This window comes from Pristiophorus japonicus, chromosome 5, assembly GCF_044704955.1.
Source record: "Pristiophorus japonicus isolate sPriJap1 chromosome 5, sPriJap1.hap1, whole genome shotgun sequence".
In the NCBI taxonomy this organism is placed as follows: Eukaryota; Metazoa; Chordata; class Chondrichthyes; family Pristiophoridae; genus Pristiophorus; species Pristiophorus japonicus.
In genome coordinates, this window is record NC_091981.1 from 237,922,633 (window position 1) to 237,943,338 (window position 20,706).

The 20,706-nt window shown below is 45.0% G+C and overlaps 1 protein-coding gene across 11 annotated transcripts in view; it reads left to right on the forward strand.

The window, feature by feature from the left end:
• The window catches only part of LOC139264638 (sickle tail protein), an 801,407-nt gene that overhangs the window by 507,149 nt on the left and 273,552 nt on the right, over positions 1-20,706 (forward strand). The window contains exon 1 of one of the 11 annotated variants that reach the window (XM_070881427.1): positions 3,478-3,748. The exons of 9 other annotated variants lie outside the window; for them this stretch is intronic. The gene's annotated coding sequence lies outside the window, so the exon portion shown is untranslated. Of the gene's footprint in view, positions 1-3,477; positions 3,749-15,622; positions 15,658-20,706 lie in introns of those variants that run through there. One more of the 11 variants, XM_070881425.1, reaches the window with a different exon arrangement.

Genomic DNA, 20,706 nt, shown 5'->3' on the forward strand with positions numbered 1-20,706 from the left:
TCCTACATTACAACTGTGACTACATTTCAAAAGTACTTCATTGGCTGTAAAGCACTTTGGGATGTCCTGAGGTAGTGAAAGGTACTATATAAATGCAAGTCTTTCTTTGTTTTCATCTTTAAAATGTATTTGTTAGCACTGTCATGATGCCTGATGGGAGCACAGGAAACTTCGCCAACATTTTTAACCTTGTTCGCTCAGAAATCCTGAAGCTAGTTGTACTGCCTTATTGTTGCTACAGCTGGTATTGGCTAAGAGAGCCCCAAGCTGCAATGTATTAATGGGTTGATGACAGCAAAGTAAACCAGGTACAATACAATAGTTGATGTAAAATTTCTCATTATAACCTAACTTATGCCTTATATAAGAGATGAGGACCAACCTATCTTGGGTTATATACCCTACGATAAGTTTAATTAGTATCCCTCCGGGCTCCTTCCAGGCCACAAAAGGAGCCACTGGTATAGTCTAGTTCATCTGGGGATGAAATGTGCTCAGTTGAGTTAAGTGTGTTATAAGTTAAGAATCACTACCTTCTGGAGGGGTAAGAGTACATATGTATTTTTTTTCTAAAAGCACACCTAAGATCAATTACTCCTTTCAAAAGATTCAATTTAAATCTGATCATCCAATTTTCATGTTTTGAAGGACTTTAAAAAAATAATTATTTTGCTTAGACATTGTTCGCTGCGATCCAAAAGTATTCTCTTGTAATTGATATCTGCCTTTTCATCGTGGGGAGGAATTGGACTCTGAACTTGTGCTATAATGTGTGAAGGCATTCTTTGTTTAACGTTCAGGATTTTTTCCTCTAAATTTTCCCTTCTGAGTGTGCTGATACTTGGGGTACAGTACCACAAGCATCTCTGTTTCTACACACAAGTCATTCTTGAATTGTGAGATAGGAAGTGTTAATAAGCAAAATACTGCGGATGCTGGAAATCTGAAATAAAAACAGAAAATGTTGGAAATACTCAGCGGGTCAGGCAGCATCTGTGGGGAGAGAAACAGAGTTAATGTTTCAGGTCAATGAACCTTCATCAGAACTGGAACAAATTAGACATGTAACAGGTTTTAATCAAATGTCGGGACAGGGAAAGGGGGGAGGGGAGAAAAGGGAAAGGTCTGTGATAGGGTGAAAGGCAGAAGAGATCAAGAGACAAAAGGGATGATGGTACAAGGCAAAAGGAGATGGTAATGGGATAAGTTAAGAAACAAAAGACGAGTCTAGATAGGGTGTAAATGGAAAACAATCATTAACACCTGCCATGGGAAAGAGGAAAAAAATTAGGGACAGGGGTTGTGGTCTGAAATAGTTGAACTCGATGTTGAGTTCAGAAGGCTGTAAAATGCCTAAACAAAAGGTGAGGTGCTGTTCCTCGAGCTGACGTTGAGCTTTGTTGGAACAGTGGAAGAGGGCATGGACGGAGAGGTCAGAGTGGGAGTGGTGCAAAGAATTAAAGTGACAGGCGACCGGAAGCTCGGGGTCACGCTTAAGGACTGAATGGAGATGTTCTGCAAATCACCCAATCAGCAATGTAGAGGAGACCGCATCATGAGCAGCAAAAACAGTATAATAACAGTAAAACAGCAAGAATTACAAATAAATTGTTATTTCACTTGAAAAGAGTGCTGGGGCCCTGTGCAGTGGGAAGAGAGGAGGTAAAGGGACACGTGTTGCATCTCCTGTGCCGTAGGAAGGGGAGTCGGTATTGGGGGGTGATTGTGGAGTGGACCAGTGTGTTGTGGAGGGAGCGCTGTCTTCGGAATGCTGAGAGGGGAGGGGACGATGTGTTTGGTGGTGGGATCATGCTGGAGGTGGCGGAAATGGCGGAGGATGATCAGTTGAACATGGAGGCTGGTGGGTTGAAAGGTGAGGACAAGGGGAACCCAGTCGTGGTTCTGGGATGGAGGAGAAGGGGTGAGAGCAGAGTTACGGGAAATATAAGGGACACTGTCGTGTGCTATGTCAACCACGGTAGAGGGGAATCCTCGGTTGAGGAAAATGGAAACAGGCTGTTTGGCTGTAGAAGGCATCACAGTTGAAGCTGCTGCCTTTTCATCCTGTGTCCCATTTCTACCCCCTACCTTTTCCCCCATCCTCCATATGTGCCCTCTCCAGAGTTATTAGATAGCAATCAGGAGCAGGAATAATGGCAGTGCTTCCTGTCCACCCCATGGTACTGATGCTAATCGTTCTTCAATTACCGCTCCAACTGAGATTCGTTATCTCAGCACAGACTGGGAGTGAACCTGTGAGCATCAGCTTAATATTTCATCAAGGAGCTACAAAAGCATACTGGAAATGTATTCAGATCTCCTAATGAATAATTACACAAAATGTCGGCTGATAGAATAGACAAAACACATTGCTTCTGCTACCACCTGTACACATTCTTAGGAATTTAGTGCAGGCCAAATAAGTCCCAGGAACAGCCCTGATCCACCTAATGCGACTATATTTTGCAAGTGTATACATGTCCTACCTGAAAGCCTGTTCACCTATCAATTCAACAAATAATGCAGGAAAAGGAAATGTTACCTCCCTTGTATGAAGAGTAATGTGCTATCTTTACCATTGTGGAGTCCTTGTAATGGTGCTGAGCATAGGAGCATTAACCGTCAGTGCAATGAAATGGGCTGATTCAATCGCTCCATTCTCAAAAGTGAACCCAGCAGGAGGGGGAATGAAGCTGGGGTTGTGGCATCCCCTATGGTGGAAGGGGAACTGAGGGAGGTCATCCCTGCTCAGGTAGTAGGTCACACCATTTTGAGGCAGTGGCAGAAGTTCAGCAATAGGCTGCCTGTCCTCTGCACCGGAGGTGTGAGTCTGGGGTGACTAAGGAACAGAGATCACTTTTCTTGGAATAAAGGACCATTAAAAAAGATGAAACAAATGCATGACCTTACTGCGTTTACTGGAATAAGAATTCAGGAAGCGATCTTTCAAGCAGTCAGCTTTATGATGCAGCAGTCAGGGCTATGTATAATTTGAGACTCTTGTGCTGTGGGTAACAGAACTGTTTGCACTTTAGCTAGCAGTGGAGGCATCTGGTCACAGACATCTGCCAGCTGTTACTTCTATCTACATGTAACTTTCGGGACAGCTATAGTGAATGATACTTTCATTGATCTATAACTTGAAAAAGGTTAAATGTAGCTTAATTAAAGGACTTTAATTTTCTGCTAATCCTGATGTTGGTTAAAGTGAAAGCTTTGATGTAAAGCCGCACTGCACAGAGCAGTCTCCCATTCCTTCTGAAAATCGCACGTGCCCACAGGTTAGCGCATCATTTATCTATTCATTCCACAGTCATGTTGAAATGGATTGAGTTATTTTGCCATGTGATTGACGAGTGATATCAAGTTTATTTCTGTTCCTTTGGCATGAGGCTGATGAGATGGCACAGTGAATAAAAAAGCTGCAGTGGGGTGTGAGCTCGCCACTGCAACATTCACCAGAGTGAGACCGGAAGTGCATCTGCTACATTTTTTGAATGGAAGTGATCAAAGTATTTTGAAAGGTAGCTAAACCTGGAGATGGAAGGGAATATTAAGAGTTGAAGAAGTTGCCTCATTTGTCTGCTTTCTAGACTTGAGGAGTGACAGACCCATCTGAAATGTTCATATCCGCAGGTGATTTCACAAGCCTGGATTGTTGCTTGTGCATCGAGGGTAATCGAAACAAGATCAGAATATGCTGGAAATACACAGCAGATCAGTCAGCACTTGTAGAGAGAAATGACAGGTTAGCATTTTATGAGGTATAGCCCCTCATTACAACTGATGTATATGTAGCTTTGTTTTCTTTATATTGTGGTAAACCCTGTCTTCATGTGTTCATTGGCACTAGAGCTTTTTTTTTAAAGTAAAGCATGAAATTCTATGGAATTATTTTCTGTGGGGGAAGGATATTGGAGAGCATTTTAGCACAATATTGCTCTTGGGCTGGAGTCTCACTCAATGTAGTCAGGCATAAAAGACAGTGCATCTGATTTGTAGTCCTCCCATTTTTTCTAATTGGTCATGCCATGCCTGACTGTCTCATCCAACCTCTCATCAAGCGAGTGTTGGGCAGAGGTCATCGAAGTTATTTACATGAGGCCTCCACGGTCCACCATTCCACCGTGCACTCCACCCACCAACATTGCATCATTTTGAAAGACATGCACAGGTAATGGCTGCTGCAAACACTTGGTAAAAAGAATCGGAGAACTGGATGACCGGAAATCACTAATTGAATATTTTAATGGGTTTTCTACAAATTCAGTCAGTCATCAAGCGGGTAATTTACTACATATATCAGTTGAATCTACTGAATAACAATTTACATTAATACAGCGTTTTAATGTCGAGAAAAGTTCCAGGGCACTTCCGAAGACTGAAAACAGACAAAGTGACACCAAGCCTTCGGAGGGAATATTAAAAGAGCTGACGAAAAGCTCGGTCAAAGAAGTGGGTTCGAAGCTTCTCTGTGCTTCTCTTGGCATTCTCCGAAGGGCCCATCGAGGGACCTGTTGTTTCCTTGTGAGCAGCAGCTTCAACTGCCCCATCCACCTCTCTCTCTCTGACCTTCCCGCCAAACAAATATCTTGCTATTTTCCTTCTTGCTTCGCTCACTCTGCCAACCCCACCAACCATTGCCCCTTTGGACTCTGCCACCATATCATCACCCCTCTCTGCATTTCTTTCCAGGTCATCCGTTCACTCAGGAACGAGGCTCTTGCCGTCCACAACCTTATTTGTGGAGAATTGCTTTGACATCATGGCATTGACGGAAACTTCACTTATAACTGATGACACCTTAGCAAAGCCTCCCTACCTGGCTGTACTTTTCACCTCTTGCCATGCCAAGCTTACACAAATCACACCTTTGTTTGCCATCTGGCACCTTCTCCTCCTTCGATTACCTTACTTTGTTCTACTTTCTTGTCTCTGCTTTAAAATCCTCATTCTCTGCGGCCCCATCCAGATTACTCACCAAGGTTTTTCACACACAGGATAGTTGAAATCTAGAAACATAGAAAATAGGTGCAGGAGTAGGCCATTTGGCCCTTCGAGCCTGCACCGCCATTCAATGAGTTCATGGCTGAACATGCAACTTCAGTACCCCATTCCTGCTTTCTCGCCATACCCCTTGATCCCCCTAGTAGTAAGGACTACATCTAACTCCTTTTTGAATATATTTAGTGAATTGGCCTCAACAACTTTCTGTGGTAGAGAATTCCACAGGTTCACCACTCTCTGGGTGAAGAAGTTTCTCCTCATCTCGGTCCTAAATGACTTACCCCTTATCCTTAGACTGTGACCCTTGGTTCTGGACTTCCCCAACATTGGGAACATTCTTCCTGCATCTAACCTGTCTAAACCCATCAGAATTTTAAACGTTTCTATGAGATCCCCTCTCATTCTTCTGAACTCCAGTGAATACAAGCCCAGTTGATCCAGTCTTTCTTGATATGTCAGTCCTGCCATCCCGGGAATCAGTCTGGTGAACCTTCGCTGCACTCCCTCAATAGCAAGAATGTCCTTCCTCAAGTTAGGAGACCAAAACTGTACACAATACTCCAGGTGTGGCCTCACCAAGGCCCTGTACAACTGTAGTAACACCTCCCTGCCCCTGTACTCAAATCCCCTCGCTATGAAGGCCCACATGCCATTTGCTTTCTTAACCGCCTGCTGTACCTGCATGCCAACCTTCAATGACTGATGTACCATGACACCCAGTTCTCGTTGCACCTCCCCTTTTCCGAATCTGTCACCATTCAGATAATAGTCTGTCTCTCTGTTTTTACCACCAAAGTGGATAACCTCAGATTTATCCACATTATACTTCATCTGCCATGCATTTGCCCACTCACCTAACCTATCCAAATCACTTTGCAGCCTCATAGCATCCTCCTCGCAGCTCACACTGCCACCCAACTTAGTGTCATCCACAAATTTGGAGATACTACATTTAATCCCCTCGTCTAAATCATTAATGTACAATGTAAACAGCTGGGGCCCCAGCACAGAACCTTGCGGAACCCCACTAGTCACTGCCTGCCATTCTGAAAAGTACCCATTTACTCCTACTCTTTGCTTCCTGTCTGACAACCAGTTCTCAATCCCATGTGCTTCAACTTTGCACATTAATCTCTTGTGTGGGACCTTGTCGAAAGCCTTCTGAAAGTCCAAATACACCACATCAACTGGTTCTCCCTTGTCCACTCTACTGGAAACATCCTCACAAAATTCCAGAAGATTTGTCTAGCATGATTTCCCTTTCACAAATCCATGCTGACTTGGACCTATCATGTCACCTCTTTCCAAATGCGCTGCTATGACATCCTTAATAATTGATTCCATCATTTTACCCATTATTGATGTTAGGCTGACCGGTCTATAATCCCCTGTTTTCTCTCTCCCTCCTTTTTTTAAAAGTGGGGTTACATTGGCTACCCTCCACTCCATAGGAACTGATCTAGAGTCTATGGAATGTTGGAAAATGACTGTCAATGCATCCGCTATTTCCAAGGCCACCTCCTTACGTACTTTGGGATGCAGTCCATCAGGCCCTGGGGACTTATCGGCCTTCAATCCCATCAATTTCCCCAACACAATTTCCCGACTAATAAGGATTTCCCTCAGTTCCTCCTTCTTACTAGACTCTCTGACCCCTTTTATATCCGGAAGGTTGTTTGTGTCCTCCTTAGTGAATACCGAACCAAAGTACTTGTTCAATTCGTCTGCCATTTCTTTGTTCCCCGTTATGACTTCCCCTGATTCTGACTGCAGGAGACCTACGTTTGTCTTCACTAACCTTTTTCTCTTTACGTATTTATAGAAACTTTTGCAGACTGTCTTAATGTTTCCTGCAAGCTTCCTCTCGTACTCTATTTTCCCTGCCCTAATCAAACCCTTTGTCCTCCTCTGCTGAGTTCTAAATTTCTCCCAGTCCCCGGGTTCACTGCTATTTCTGGCCAATTTGTATGCCACTTCCTTGGCTTTAATACTATCCCTGATTTCCCTTGATAGCCACGGTTGAGCCACCTTCCCTTTTTTATTTTTATGCCAGACAGGAATGTACAATTGTTGTAGTTCATCCATGCGGTCTCTAAATGTCTGCCATTGCCCATCCACAGTCAACCCCTTAAGTATCATTCGCCAATCTATCCTAGCCAATTCATGCCTCATACCTTCAAAGTTATCCTTCTTTAAGTTCTGGACCATGGTCTCTGAATTAACTGTTTCATTCTCCATCCTAATGTAGAATTCCACCATATTATGGTCACTCTTCCCCAAGGGGCCTTGCACAATGAGATTGCTAATTAATCTTCTCTCATTACACAACACCCAGTCTAAGATGGCCTCCCCCCTAATTGGTTCCTCGACATATTGGTCTCGAAAACCATTCCTTATGCACTCCAGGAAATCCTCCTCCACCGTATTGCTTCCAGTTTGGTTAGCCCAATCTATGTGCATATTAAAGTCACCCATGATAACTGCTGCACCTTTATTGTATGCACCCTTAATTTCCTGTTTGATGCCCTCCCCAACATCACTACTACTGTTTGGAGGTCTGTACACAACTCCCACTAATGTTTTTTGCCCTTTGGTGTTCTGCAGCTCTACCCATATAGATTCCACATCATCCAAGCTAATGTCCTTCCTAACAATTGCATTAATCTCCTCTTTAACCAGCAACGCTACCCCACCTCCTTTTCCTTTTATTGTATCCTTCCTGAATGTTGAATACCCATGGATGTTGAGTTCCCAGCCCTGATCATCCTGGAGCCACGTCTCTGTAATCCCAATCACATCATATCTGTTAACATCTATTTGCACAGTTAATTCATCCACCTTATTACGGATACTCCTTGCGTTAAGACAAAAAGCATTCAGGCTTGTTTTTTTAACACCCTTTGTCCTTTTAGAATTATGATGTAGTGTGGCCCTTTTTGTTTCTTGCCTTTGTTTACTCGGCCTTCCACTATTGCTTTTTACCTTTTCTACCATCTGTTTCTGACTCCATATTACTTCGCCCTATCTCGCTGCATAGGTTCCCATCCCCCTGCCATATTAATTTAAACACTCCCGAACTGCATTAGCAAATGTTACCCCTAGGACAGCAGTTCCAGTCCTGCCCAAGTGCAGACCGTTCCTTTTGTACAGGTCCCACTTCCCCCAGAACTGGTTTCAATGTCCCAGGAATTTGAATCCCTCCCTCTTGCACCACTGCTCAAGCCACGTATTTATTCTAACTATCCTGCTCCCTCTACTCTGATTAGCACGTGGCACTGGTAGCAATCCAGAGATTACTACCTTTGAGGTCCTACTTTTAATTTAACTCCTAGCTCCCTAAATTCAGCTTGTAGGACCTCTTCCCGCTTCTTGCCTATATCGTTGGTACCTACATGTACCACAACAACTGGCTGTTCACCCTCCCTCTTCAGAATGCTCTGCAGCCGCTCCGAGACATCCTTGACCCTTGCACCAGGGAAGCAACATACCATCCTGGAGTCTCGGTTGTGGCTGCAGAAACTCCTATCTATTCCCCTTACAGTAGAGTCCTCTATCACTATAGCTCTCCCACTCTTTTTCCCACCCTTCTGTGCAGCAGAGCCACCCACGGTGCCATGAACCTGGCTGCTGGTGCCTTCCCCTGGTAAATCATCTCCCCCAACAGTATCCAAAACTGTTTTGGAGGGAGATGACTGCAGGGGACTCCTGCACTACCTTCCTGCTCTTGCCTTGTCTCTTGGTCACTCATTCACTATCTGTCCTAACCCTTACCTGCGGTGTGACCAACTCACTAAATGTGGTATCCACAACATTCTCAACATCGCGCATGCTCCAGAGTGAGTCCATCCGCAGCTCCAGTGCCGTCATGCGGTCTGTCAGGAGCTTGCAGCTGGACACACGTCCTGCACATCCCAAATAGAACAGGAGGAGCATGACACGGGTCCGAGCTCTCCTGCCATGACTTAACCCTTAAATTAATTTACTTGCTAAAATTTACTTAAACACCAAACAGCTACTTATTGGTTGGCTGCCAATTAAACCAATCTAAAAGTCAGTTGAAAAGAGAGTTGTACGTACCAGTCGAACAGCCAAACACTTACCAGCTTGGCTGTGACGTCACCTCTCAATTTCGCATCCCTCTATCTTTGTCTGCAACTGGTTGGGCTGGTCTCTGGGCCTCCGTCTCCTACTCTCGCACTCCTTATCAGCTGCTCTAGTGTCAGCACTGGTAGGAAAAACAAGACAAAACAGCACCTGCCACCCCCGCTTGCCCGAACTCACCCACTTACCAAGCTCACGAATGCCACTGTATGCTGTTGCACTCCGTGCTCTGCACGAGCTGCCTTTTTTAAAACTGTATCGAGGTCAGATGACTCATTACTGGTCAGTCGTTTACAGAACTGGTTTTAACTAGCTGCTTTTCTCTGCCTAAACCTGAAAGATTCCCAACTATTTAACTTTCCCCTTTAAATTAAACTGCTACTTACTTAGAAGCTACTGGCAATTGCCACTAACAATTTACTCCAGCCTCCAAATGGTTTAAAGAGAATAACCCTTACCAAACTCACAAATGCCACTCTATGCTGTTGCACTCCGTGCTCTGCATGAGCTGCCACTTTTCTCTCCCCAAAAGGCTGTGGATGCTGGGTCAATTGTAGCTTTCAAGAGTGAGATCGGAGCATTCATCAGTATCGTAAGTTCCATCTTCTGTGCTCATGGTCCACTATCTCTCATCAACCTCTCTGCAGGTTGACCACACCATTCTTCTCCAAGGCCTTTGACACTGTTAACCTCAAGGGACTATGGAGCATCCTTCTCCGTTTCGGCTGCCCCCAAAAATTTGTCGCCGTCCTCTGCCTGCTCCATAACGACATGAAAGCCATGATCCTGACCAACGGATCCACAACAGACCCAATCCACGTCCGGACCGGAGTCAAGCAGGGCTGTGTCATCGTGCCAACCCTCTTCTCGATCTTCCTCGCTACAATGCTTCTCCAGTGTCCAGCGAGTGGGACTGCCCTTGCTTAGTCTTCCTTTTTCAATCCAGTTATATCCAGACGCACTGCAGCAATGGCTTCTCTTCTCTCGCTTGCACCATTACCTCTGGAGTACCCCGAGGATCTATCCTTGGGGTCCCTCCCCTTGCTCATCCTTTGCTCAAGCTTAAAACCCACTTCTTTGACCAAGCTTTTAGTCAGCTCTCTTAATGTTCCCTCCTATGGCTTGGTGTCACTTTCTGTCTGATTCCAGTCTTCTGAAGTGCTGTGGAACATTTTTCTACATTAAAACGCTATATAAATGCAAATTGTTGTTGAGTAGCATTAACTGATGTTTGTATGCAGTAAATTAACCGCTTGATGACTGACTGAATTTGTAGAAAACCCATTAAAATATTCAATTAGTGATTTCCTGTCGTCCAGTTCTCTGATTCTTTTTACAAAGTGTATGCAGCAGCCATTACCTATGCATGTCTTTCAAAATGATGAAATGTTGGTGTGTGGAGTGCACAGTGCTGCACAATGAAGTGGTGGAACGTGGAGGCCTCATTTAAATAACTTCGCTGACTTCTGCCCAACACCCGGCCAGATTAACCGTGTGGCCCGCGAGCAGGAGTATAAATTAGCAGCAGGAGACCGGAGACGGGATCCCGTCAGTCAGTGGAAGGAGAGCTTTCCAGGAGATCCGAGTTCGATAGGAGGCCAGGGCTGGGGAGGACCCATGTCTCCTGTCAGGGCCTTGGGAGAGTAGTCCTGCTCCTCCTGACCTACAAGAAGTTCTAAAAAGAGTAGATCCTTAATACTTGCCTTCGCAAGTTGGCACCTCCTGCCTTGGATCTGCTGCCAGGCAGTCCTCAGTGTGTGACTCCCCCTGACATTCAGTTAATACTACGTCATCGGGCTGCGACTTTTGGATGTTAACTAGGTCTCTGTCTGCCTTTCGCTGGAGCCTCGTCGATGGCATGATTTGTGGCAGTAAAAATTTAAATGGTCGGGAAGGAGGTAGAATTTTAACCTCTCCCAAGCACCATTCCTGCTGGACGGGGGAGATTAACATAGGGGGCCCTCATATCCTCCTGTACTTTGTTGCTTGTTTCTGACAGCTGTCTGTGGAAGTTTTCATTGAGGATTGATACCCTGAGATAGAGTGTGGAAATGGTAGAGCGAGCCACCACACCTCTGAGCAGAGGCCTGAAAACTGGTTGCCTATCTGCTTTCTTGGTCAAAACCTATTATAAGGGGAGCTTTGCAGATTAAAGTGTAATGCTGAAATTATGATCCAATTTGACTTTTCTCCTGGATTCTCATTTTTCTCATCTGCTCTCCTAAAGCCACTAACTTTTGTTGCACTATATACTGCGGATACTGGAATCTGTAATTAAAAACAGAAAATGCTGGTAATCTCACTGGGTCAGGCAGCATCTGTGGAGCGAAACAGAGTTAATGTTTCAGGTTGATGACCCTTCGTCAGAACTCAGGTTGCTGCCCGACCCACTGAGATTTCCAGCATTTTCTGTTTATATTTCAGATTCCAGTATCTGCAGTATTTTGCTTTTGTATTAGGGTTTAATTCACTGCCACTTCTCTTCGAGGAATGTCCACTTTGAAGAAGTTCTGCTCTTCCCTCAGGCGGGATTTCAGTTTGAGTTCTGACGAAAGGTCATCGACCTGAAACGTTAACTCTGTTTCTCTCCACAGATGCTGTCTGACCTGAGATTTCTAGCATTTTCTGTTTTTATTTTTACCTCACCCAAGTGGCCATTCTTCATGTTTGAGACTTGACAATGCAGCCTAGATTTTCAATTGGTGATATTCCGACATTGGCGTCAACCCACTTAAAGTGAATGGGTTAACCTTATTGTTAGAACAATGCCAATCAGAAAATATAGGCTTGTTTGTCAGCAAGCTGTTCAACTTTTAAGGACATCATAGCCGAGCCTGATCCAGTGATCACACAAACAATTACGAGCAGGGATACTGGATAGTGAGTGATCAGAAGCAGTCAGCTCTGTTGAGTTTCTTCCCCCTCCTCTTATCTCAGTGACTAATTGTAGCAGCTTAGCTGCTGCCACAGCTGAGATCAACTAACCCTGAACGAACTGGGAATTAAACCACATCTTAGTGGTACACCAGAGAGCGCCTCTACTCATTGGAGTATCTCAAGTCTGCTATCTCAAGTGGACGTAAAAGATCCTATGGCACTATTTTGAAGAAGAGCAGGTGAATTATCCCCGGTGTCCTGGCCAATAATTTATCCCTCAATCAACATAACAAAAACAGATTATCTGATCATTATCACATTGCTGTTTGTGGGAGCTTACTTGTGCGCAAGTTGGCTGCCACGTTTCCTACATTACAACACTCAAAGTACTTCATTGGCTTTAAAGCGCTTTGAGACATCTGGTGGTCGTGAAAGGCGCCATATAAATGCAAGTCTTTTGGAGCACTGGGGGAACTCCTGAATTAACCGTTTTGTTCAGTGTATATAAAGTAAAAGATTAGGCTTCTTTCACAATTACCCAAATTTAGCTTCTGTTCCACTCCGACAGGAAATAAGAACATACGAATTAGGAACAGGAGTAGGCCATCTAGCCCCTCAAGCCTGCTCCGCCATTCAACAAGATCATGGCTGATCTGGCCGTGGACTCAGCTCCACTTACCCGCCCGCTCCCCATAACCCTTAATTCCCTTATTGGTTAAAAATCTATCTATCTGAGATTTGAATACATTCAATGAGCTAGCCTCAACTGCTTCCTTGGGCAGAGAATTCCACAGATTCACAACCCTCTGGGAGAAGAAATTTCTTCTCAACTCGGTTTTGAATTGGCTCCCCCGTATTTTGAGGCTGTGCCCCCTAGTTCTAGTCTCCCCGACCAGTGGAAACAACCTCTCCGCCTCTATCTTGTCTATCCCTTTCATTATTTTAAATGTTTCTATTCGATCACCCCTCATCCTTCTGAACTCCAACGAGTAAAGACCCAGTCTACTCAATCTATCATCATAAGGTAACCCCCTCATCTCCGGAATCAGCCTCGTGAATCGTCTCTGTACCCCCTCCAAAGCTAGTATATCCTTCCTTGAGTAAGTTGACCAAAACTGCACGCAGCCTCACCAATACCCTGTACAGTTGCAGCAGAACCTCCCTGCTTTTGTACTCCATGCCTTTCGCAATGAAGGCCAACATTCCATTCGCCTTCCTGATTACCTGCTGCACCTGCAAACTAACTTTTTGGGATTCATGCACAAGGACCCCCAGGTCCCTCTGCACCGCAGCATGTTGTAATTTCACCCCATTCAAATAATATTCCCTTTTACTGTTTTTTTTTCAAGGTGGATGACCTCACATTTTCCGACATTGTATTCCATCTGCCAAACCTTAGCCCATTCGCTTAACCTATCTAAATCTCTTTGCAGCCTCTCTGTGTCCTCTACACAACCAGCTTTTCCACTAATCTTTGTGCCATCTGCAAATTTTGTTACACTACACTCTGTCCCCTCTTCCAAGTCATCTATGTATATTGTAAACAGTTGTGGTCCCAGCACCGATCCCTGTGGCACACCACTAACCACCGATTGTCAACCAGAAAAGGACCCATTTATCCTGACTCTCTGCTTTCTGTTAGTTAGCCAATTCTCTATCCATGCTAATACATTTCCTCTGACTCCGCGTACCTTTATCTTCTGCAGTAACCTTTTGTGTGGCACCTTATCGAATGCCTTTTGGAAATCCAAATACACTACATCCATCAGTACACCTCTATCCACCATGCTTGTTATATCCTCAAAGAATTCCAGTAAATTAGTTAAATATGATTTCCCCTTCATGAATCCATGTTGCATCTGCTTGATTTCACTATTCCTATCTAGATGTCCCGCTATTTCTTCCTTCATGATAGCTTCAAGCATTTCCCCCACTACAGATGTTAAACTAACCGGCCCATAGTTACCTGCCTTTTGTCTGCCCCTTTTTTTTAAACAGAGGCGTTACATTAGCTGCTTTCCAATCCGATGGTACCTCCCCAGAGTCCAGAGAATTTTGGTAGATTATAACGAGTGCATCTTCTATAACTTCCGCCATCTCTTTTAATACCCTGGGATGCATTTCATCAGGACCAGGAGACTTGTCTACCTTGAGTCCCATTAGCCTGTCCAGCACTACCCCCCTAGTGATAGTGATTATCTCAAGGTCCTCCCTTCCCACATTCCCGTGACCAGCAATTTTTGGCATGGTTTTTGTGTCTTCCACTATGAAGACCGAAGCAAAATAATTGTTTAAGGTCTCAGCCATTTCCACATTTCCCATTATTAAATTCCCCTTCTCATCTTCTAAGGGACCAACATTTACTTTAGTCACTCTTTTCCGTTTTATATATCGGTAAAAGCTTTTACTATCTATTTTTATGTTTTGCGCAAGTTTACTTTCATAATCTATCTTTCCTTTATTGCTTTCTTAGTCATTCTTTGCGGTCGTTTAAAATTTTCCCAATCTTCTAGTTTCCCACTAACCTTGGCCACCTTATATGCATTGGTTTTTAATTTGATACTCTCCTTTATTTCCTTGGTTACCCACGACTGGTTATCCCTTCTCTTACCGCCCTTCTTTTTCACTGGAATATATTTTTGTTGAGCACTATGAAAGAGCTCCTTAAAAGTCCTCCACTGTTCCTCAATTGTGCCACCGTTTAGTTTGTGTTCCCAGTCTACTTTAGCCAACTCTGCCCTCATCCCACTGTAATCGCCTTTGTTTAAGCATAGCACGCTTGTTTGAGACACGACTTCCTCACCCTCAATCTGTATTACAAATTCAATCATATTGTGATCACTCATTCGAGAGGATCTTTTACGAGGAGATCTTTTATTATTCTTGTCTCATTACACAGGACCAGATCCAAGACAGGAAGGAGAGCCAGGTGACCTGCTCCAGTACATTTCTATGTAGCTAGCTACTGGGGAGCTGCTGAGATTTGTGGAATGTTTTATTCCCCCCTTCCCCTTCCCCTTCCATGTGCAGGAGATACTTTGGGTTCACTTAGTGCCTCCCCCAGTAACTCAACTGAGATAGGGAACTTTCTGTGTAGGCAGTTATGAGCGTGCCCCCATGGTACTCCTAATAAACATTACATCACTTCCCCAACAGCTTTGTTGCTCTTTTATGGCAGAGTTTACTTAGTAAATCAAAAATTTCTTGGGGAGTAAACCGGTCATGAATTGTTTCAGAGCACTCCAGAGGTCGATATTGCAGTGGCCCACATTGAAACTTAAATAATGCCAGGAATTTGTTTTTGAAATATGAACCGTTTCAGAGATTTCTACATTTTTGTCTTTGAAATGAGGGGGCTGCTGACCCTACATTCAAACTAGGCAGTCTGTCAATACGGGGTCATGGAGTCAAGGGGGCTGGTGCAGGGACCAATTTGGCTGTTCACTCACCCTATGCCTATGGATAATGTCACTGAGGGGCAATACAAAAATGAGGAAGAGACCAACAGTGTATTCTGGACATAACAGTGCAGGGGTGATACTTTCACCATTGCTGGATGTGTTGGAGCAGGTGGGAGTAGAGTCACATGTGGACTGTCCTTTGGATGTGAAGCAAGGTTGGGAGGTGGTGGAAGAGAATGAAGTGGTCTGCCATGTCAAATGCTGCATTGAGGTGAATAGTGTCCAACTGTCACAGTCATAAAGGATGCTGGTGACTTTGATCTGAGTCATTTTGGTGCTGTGTAAAGGGCTCTGACCACCTGGGGCTCGCTTGCCGAGTAGGAGTTCTGAGTAGAGTGCTTGCTTTGATGCTGGGGATGTTGGCCTGAACGAGTACATTAACGTTGGTGCGTCTGTCCTCCCAGGGGATTTGCAGGATCTTGCGGAGACAACGCTGGTGGTATTTCTCCAGTGATTTGCGGTGTCTACTGTACATGGTCCACGTCTCTGAGCCATACAGGAGGGCGGGTATTACTACGGCCCTGTAGACCATAAGCTTGGTGCCAGATTTGAGAGCTTGATCTTCGAACACGCTTCCTCAGGTGGCCGAAGGCTGCATTGGCGCACTGGAGGCGGTGTTGAACCTCGTCGTTGATGTCTGCCCTTGCTGATAATAGGCTCCAGAGGTATGGAAAGTGGTTCACATTGTCCAGGGCCGCGCCGTGGATCTCGATGACTGGAGAGCAGTGCTGTGTGGCGGGGTCAAGTTGCTGGAGGACCTTTGTCTTACCGATGTTTAGCGCAAGGCCTCCTTGATAAAATGCAACATCCCCACCAACACCTGGGAGTCCCTGGCCAAAGACTGCCCTAGCTGGAAGAAGAGCATCCGGGAGGGCACTGAGCACCTCGAGTCTCATTGCCGAGAGCATGCAGAAAACTAGCGCAGGCAGCGGAAGGAGTGAGCGGCAAACCAGACTCCCCACCCACCCTTTCCTTCAACGACAGTCTGTCTCGCCTGTGACAGAGTGTAATTCCTGTATTGGACTGTTCAGTCACCTAAGAACTCACTTTTCGAGTGGAAGCAAGTCTTCCTCGATTTTGAGGGGCTGCCTATGATGATGATAATGATGTGTAAAGGGCAGAAACCAGGCAGAAGGAATTCGCACAGAGTACCGAGGGTAATGTGAGCACAGAGCTAGGTGCTGACAGTCCTCTTAAACACTGTAGAACATGTAGGCAATTACTCTGTCAGACCAAATGTTGGCTTTGATAACTACTACAATTAGTTTGTAAAGTAATAAATTATGTAGCTCAAATGGGTGTGTTTCATGAAATATTTTTGGCTGATTGTGATATTTGCATGTCCAGGTGTGTGTGATGTCATCTCATCTCTGCCTTTGTGAATGTTTGTTCTCCAAACATTCCTTTAGCACGACTCTATCTGTGGGAACTGTTCATTTTTGCAGTTCATTAGTCTATACATTTTTAGAGTGAAATGAGTGATACAAAATAGTGATTGTGGCACAAATAGGCACCAATGTTGATTTCTGCTATCATTATTCCGACAATCCTCATCCTCAGAAGAGTCAAGCACAATATTTCCTTTTTCCCCGCATTTTTAAGCTTTTAGAGCTGGGACGTGGCTACTTATACCTGCAATAGTGAAACTATCGCTTGTCCTTTTGAATGTAGAATTTCTGATAGATAAAAACTGTAATTATTCTAAACCAGTAATTAGTTGACCTCTTTTCAGTTTCCATAAATGCTAATAGCGCGTGAGTACCGAAAACTGAAGTAGTTGAGTGTAGAAGTGAAATGCTGAACTAGTTGTGCAACACAGTTTTCAGATGTGAATGTCAAGACTTGATTCCTCACACAGTGAATTGCTAGTCTTGACTGGATTGTTGGACTTCTGCCAAAACACGACTCCGCAATCAGGAAGGGAACGATTAACAGGCAAGATCCCAGACTGTTCTGTAGCACCTCCTAGTGGCCAATTACAGAGCACCCTTGGCAGAGGGCCGGACACTGCCTTCTCCAATCGCTGATGTCGGAAAGAACTTGAAGAGCGAACAAGAGACTTTCCAAAAATGGAGAGGTAGAATTAATTGTTAAGAATTTGATATGTTATAGTCTGTTTGGAACAATAGTTGAGAAACATGTTGCTAGATTTGCCAATATTTTTTAGTCTTTCAAGACAGTACCATGTTTCCATGGAAAGAATTTGTACAATTTGACCATATCACATGTATTGTTTAATGTCTGTCTGCTATGTACACAGCTGGTTGGTGAGCTCTGCTGCAGGAGAAGTATATACATCCCATTGCAATTTATAGGTTGTCTAGACAGGGGAAAAAAACCTTTGAGTGCAGGCAGCTCCATTTAGAAGTAAGCTTAATTTTAACTGACTATTTCATAGTGCCACACTTCTGATGAAAGCAAGCTGTTTAACTCAGTACTTTATATTAAAAATCTATTCATAAATTGAAGCTAAACACTAAGGTAATATTTATCTGTGCTTTTATAAATACGTAATATTTAATATCCACTATTATCATTTCTGACTGATTATTGGAAATGATATTAAATCACTGTGGCCACCTTGTCCTGGAATTGGAGACAAAGAGGGAGCTTATACTGTGGATCTTTGGTTAGTGAGATCACCAACTCGTAATTACATTTGTATCATAGTTAATTTGTAATTTGTGAACAATAACAGCAACAACTTGCATTTATATAGTGCCGTTAGCATAGTAAAATATCCCAAGGGGCTTCACAGGAGCAATTTGACTCCGAAGGGAGTCACACAAGGAGATATTATGACAGGCTTGGACAAAGAGGTAGGTTTTAAGGAGTGTCTTAAAGATGAAAAGAGAGTTAGTGAGGCGGAGAGCTTTTAGTGAGGGAATTCCAGAGTTTAGGGCCTTGGCAGCTGAAGGCATGGCTGCCAATGGTGGAGCGATTAAAATCAGGGTTGCACAAGGGACCAGAATTGGAGAAGCGCAGAGATCTCAGAGGATTATAGGGCTGGAGGAAATTCATCATCATCATTGGCAGTCCCTCGGAATCGAGGAAGACTTGCTTCTTAGTTCTTATGTGACTGAACAGTCCAATACGAACCACAGTCTCTGTCACAGGTGGGAAAGATAGTCATTGAAAGAAGGGGTGGGTGGGGCTGGTTTGCCGCATGCTCTTTCCGCTGCCTGTGCTTGATTTCTGCATGCTCTCGGCGATGAGACTCGAGGACCTCAGAGCCCACCCGGACACACTTCTCCACTTAGAGCGGTCTTTGGCCAGGCACTCCCAGGTGTCAGTAGGGATGTTGCACTTTATCAGGGAGGCTTTGAGGGTGTCCTTGTAACGTTTCCGCTGCCCACCTTTGGCTCGTTTGCCGTGAAGGAGTTCCGAGTCGAGCACTTGCTTTGGGAGTCTCATGTCTGGCATGCGAACGATGTGGCCTGCTCAGCGGAGCTGATCGAGCGTGGTCAGTGCTTCAATGCTGGGGATGTTGGCCTGGTCGAGGATGCTAATGTTGGTGTGTCTGTCCTCCCAGGGGATTTCTAGGATCTTGTGGAGACATTGTTGGTGGTATTTCTCCAGCGACTTGAGGTATCTGCTGTACATGGTCCATGTTTCTGAGCGATACAGGAGGACGGATATTACTACAGCCCTATAGACCATGAGCTTGGTGACAGTTTTGAGGGCCTGGTCTTTAAAGACTTTTTTTTTTCCTCAGGTGGCCAAAGGCTGCACTAGCGCACTGGAGGTAGTGTTGGATCTCATCATCAATGCCTGCTCTTGTTGATGGGAGGTTCCCGAGATAAGGGAAGTGGTCCACGTTGTCCAGGGCTGCGCCGTGGATCTTGATGACTGAGGGACCAGTACTGTGCGGGGAGGACAGACTGGTGGAGGACCTTTATCTTATGTTTAGCGTAAGGCCCATGCTTTCGGAAGCGTCAGTAAATATGTCGACTATGTCCTGGAGTTCAGCCTCTGTGTGTGCGTGCAAACGCAGGCGTTGTCCGCGTACTGTAGCTCGACGACAGAGGTAGGGGTGGTCTTGGACTTGGCCTGGAGACGGCGAAGGTTGAACAGGTTCCCCCTGGTTCTGTTCCACTCCAGCGGGGAGCTTGTTGACTGTGAGGTGGAGCATGGCAGCGAGGAAGTTTGAGAAGAGGGCTGGGGCGATGACGCAGCCCTGTTTGGCCCCGGTCCGTACGTGGATTGGGTCTGTGATGGATCCGTTGGTAAGGATCACGGCCTGCATGTCGTCGTGGAGCAGGCGGAGGATGGTGAAGTACTTTGGGGGGCATCTGAAATGGAGGAGGACGCTCCATAGACCCTCGCGGTTGACAGTGTCGAAGGCCTTTGTAAGATCGAAGAAGGCCATGTATAAGGGTTGGCGCTGTTCCCTGCATTTTTCCTGCAGCTGTCGCACTGCAAAAATCATGTTCGTTGTGCCCCATAGGGGACGAAATCCGCACTGTGACTCCGGGAGGAACTCCTTGGTCACAGGGAGAAGACTGTTGAGGAGGACTCTAGCGACGCCTTTCCCAGTGGTTGATAGCAGGGAGATTCCTCTGTAGTTGCCTCGGTCGGACTTGTCCCATTTTTTAAAGATGGTCACGATCACTGCATCTCTGAGGTCTCCCGGCATGCTCTCCTCCCTCCAGATGAGAGGGATGAGGTCATGCATTCGCGCTAACAGTGCCCCTCCGCTATACTTCAGTGCCTCCGCAGGGATTCCATCTGCTCCTGTAGCCTTGTTGTTCTTAAGCTGTCTGAGGAAATTACAAAGAAATTACTGAGGAAATTGTGGGGAGAGGCGAGACCACAGAAAGAAAGACTTGGATTTAGATAGCGCCTTTCACTACCACTGGATGTCTCAAAGCGCTTTACAGCCAATGAAGTACTTTTGGAGTGTAGTCACTGTTGTAATATAGGAAACGCGGCAGCCAATTTGCGCACAAGCAAGCTCCCACAAACAGCTATGTGATAATGACCAGATAATCTGTTTTTTTGTTGTGTTGATTGAAGGATAAATATTGGTCAGGACACCGGGGTTAATGCACCTACTCTTCTTCAAAATTGTGCCATGGGATTTTTACGTCCACTTGCGAGAGCAGATAGGGCCTCGATTTAACGTCTCATCCAAAAGGCGGCACCTCCGACAGTGAAGTGCTCCCTCAGCACTGCACTCAGCGTGTCAATCTAGATTTAGTTTTTGTGCTCAAGTCCCTGGAGAAAAGGATGAGAACTTTAAAATTGAGGCATTGCCGTA